The sequence below is a fragment of the Sus scrofa genome, chromosome 13, assembly GCF_054392235.1.
Source record: "Sus scrofa isolate SSC_HxYL_T2T_F1_AM1 chromosome 13, Sscrofa_HxYL_maternal_Yorkshire_Landrace_v2.0, whole genome shotgun sequence".
Taxonomy (NCBI): domain Eukaryota; kingdom Metazoa; phylum Chordata; class Mammalia; order Artiodactyla; family Suidae; genus Sus; species Sus scrofa.
This window is the reverse complement of record NC_139395.1, coordinates 25,593,015-25,595,771: the sequence shown is the minus strand read 5'-3', so window position 1 is coordinate 25,595,771 and position 2,757 is coordinate 25,593,015. Positions and strand designations below refer to the sequence as shown.

The 2,757-nt window shown below is 45.4% G+C and overlaps 1 pseudogene; it reads left to right on the top strand.

The window, feature by feature from the left end:
* The first annotated feature begins 793 nt into the window (after window positions 1–793).
* LOC100156011 (glutaredoxin-1 pseudogene) lies at window positions 794–1,373 on the top strand (annotated as a pseudogene).
* The last annotated feature ends 1,384 nt before the right edge of the window (window positions 1,374–2,757 follow it).

Here is a 2,757-nt window from a genome sequence, read left to right as displayed (position 1 = left end):
GAGGCAAGGAAGGGGCAGTGGAAGACGCCAGGTGGCTGTTGGGAGAAAACTGGTGAAATCTTCAGGGGCCTATGGCAGCTGAGCCAGTGATTGGTTTCCTCAGTGTCAAACATGTGGTGTTCTATATAGGACAGGGCACTGGGAACCTCAGTGGCTCCCATGGTGTGACTGATACTGGTGGCTTCTGCTCTTCTTCCTTATTCCCAGCCATCTCTATACAGTTCAGCTTTGCTGATCTCTGAATAGGATGAAACTAAAGTGGGTCCTTCACATGGTGCCTGCGAAACCTGGGGAAGCTAGAGGCTCACCCTGCTCTCCCTTTCCTGGCAAGGGTGTCTCTTTGGGGGTGGGGAATATGCTCTCAGAACTAAGCAGTTCCAACCTGAAGGATGGGATGATGCAGGCTAAATGAAGCTGCTCTTCCTTTTCTTTTTGCGCAGTTCTTCTCAGGTTTTTTTGCTCCACTGTGTTGCTAAAATTTCTTAAGAGGACCCCTGATCTCTCCCAGAGCTATTTTTGCTGGTGGAGAGCTGTCTAATTGTTAGCCTTTGCTGGGGGACAGAGGCTGGGGTCCCAACTTCGCCATCTTAATGATGTCTTGCATTGCCTTTTTTATTTATCACATTCACAGGCTTGTAGCACACCTTTCAACACTTGTAATGAACTAAATGCTCTAAGTTTTTTTTTTTCTTCATGGGCTACCAAACCGGATTTTCTTCATTTTATGCTGGTATAACTGCTCTTTTAAAGCTAAATTCCAGGTTTTACACCCGAGCAATACCTGCCATTGAGGTTTCCTCCGGGGAGGCAGCCACCTGTCAACATGGCTCAAGCATTTGTGAACAGCAAAATCCAGCCTGGGAAGGTGGTAGTTTTCATCAAGCCCACCTGCCCCTTCTGCAGAAAGACCCAGGATCTCCTCAGCCAACTGCCCTTCAAAGAAGGGCTTCTGGAATTTGTCAATATCACAGCCACCAGTGACACCACCGAGATTCAAGATTATCTGCAACAGCTCACGGGAGCCAGAACGGTACCTCAGGTCTTTATCGGTAAAGAGTGTATAGGTGGATGCACTGATCTAGAAAGTATGCACGAGAGAGGGGAGCTCTTGACCCACCTGGAGCAAATTGGAGCTCTGAAATAACTACAGAACAGACCCAAGCTGATAGCTCCCTTGAGAGCTGGATGGCAGTGCAGATAATGACAGTGCTTCCTGGTGGGTGGATGCCAGGCTACCTTCACTCAGCTGAAACTACTGTTTACTTAAAATTCTGAAATGTGTTAACCCAAATAATTGGGGGGAGTGAGTTTTGGGGGGCAAAACCAGATTTTTCTTCTGACTCCGTATTAAAAGTGGATCAACTTGTCCTAAACAGGTCTGAGAAGTTTGATGGATGTCTTGGGTTTCTTGTGGATTGGCCCTTTGGGTCCAAAAGACCATGATAAGTTATGGCTTAGGATTCACTCATTTCCCAAAGATGTTCCTTACACACACATTTGGCAAATGTTTTGGTATTATGTGTTTTGTTTTTTGCTTTTTAGGGCCGTACCTGAGACATAGAAGTTCCCAGGCTAGGCGTAGAATTGGAGCTGCAGCCAGCGGCCAGTCTATGCCACAATGACAGCAAGGCCTGATCCTTAACCCACTGAGCAAGACCAGGGATCGAACCAGCATCCGTATGGATACGAGTTGGGTTTGTTTCCCCTGAGCCACAATGGGAACTCTTGGCACATGTTCTTAGCTAAACTGTTCTCCATGTGCTGGGACTCCTCTACCTCTATGCCAGTGTTTCTCAGCCAAGATCCCAGGCCCCCTTGGGTGAAATCTCTAGTTGTGTTTCTGCTACTGCCCGAAAGTTATTTTGTCAAGTTTGTTACAGACTTTTGTATGATAAAGTCAATAGGTAGTTTGAATGTGCCTTTTCATACTTCATGTGTCTCGCTGGCCACCATCCACACACCACACTACCCCACTTGGAGAATCATGGATGTGACCCAGTGTCCTGAACCCAGACAACACACAGGTCTCATAGAAAATGTTCAGCAATGGTGTGAAGGGTCTGAGCACCCAATGTGAGAGATGCCACATGAAAAGTGAAGCCCTGCTGGTCTTTACTTGATGCTACGGGGTCAGAGGTACAAGAGCAGGTGCTGCGGTCACGTGGTAACCTTCTGCTATATAAGATAGTTGTCAGGCCATCAAGTGTATTAATTGGTTTAGATGTAAATGTTACCGTGGAAAACTTGTAACCCCCTCCCCCAAGCATATGTTTGTGAAAGTAGCCAAATTTGGGGAACACTGTTTAAGAGATTTTCTCTCCTCCACCCCCCACTCTGTGAAAACTCAAGAATCCCTTATCACGCAGTTTGTTCTAGAACTGCAGGATCGAATTAGTTCCCTTCTGCAGTCTCTAGTCTGAAAATGGTTAATTTCTTTCCTAATAAAGAAGTACCCACAGGTCAAAAAAAAAAGAAAAAAAAAACCTAAATTCCAGAGCCTACATTTATTTCTATTACACTCAAGTTTCAAAATGATCTTAACATGTCTGAATTCTGGGCTGAAATTAACAATCAAAATTTCCTATCTGTCGTGCCAGCTCTCAATTCCAGGTTATGTTTTTATCCCAAGTCATTTTTCTTAAAGATGAACATCTCAGAAACAAAGAAAGCAGATGCAATCAGATCAAAGGAAACCCCAGCACAATTCATGAATGGGAGAGGGCTTCTGTCAAGGTGGGAGCTGCCCCAGGAGAAACT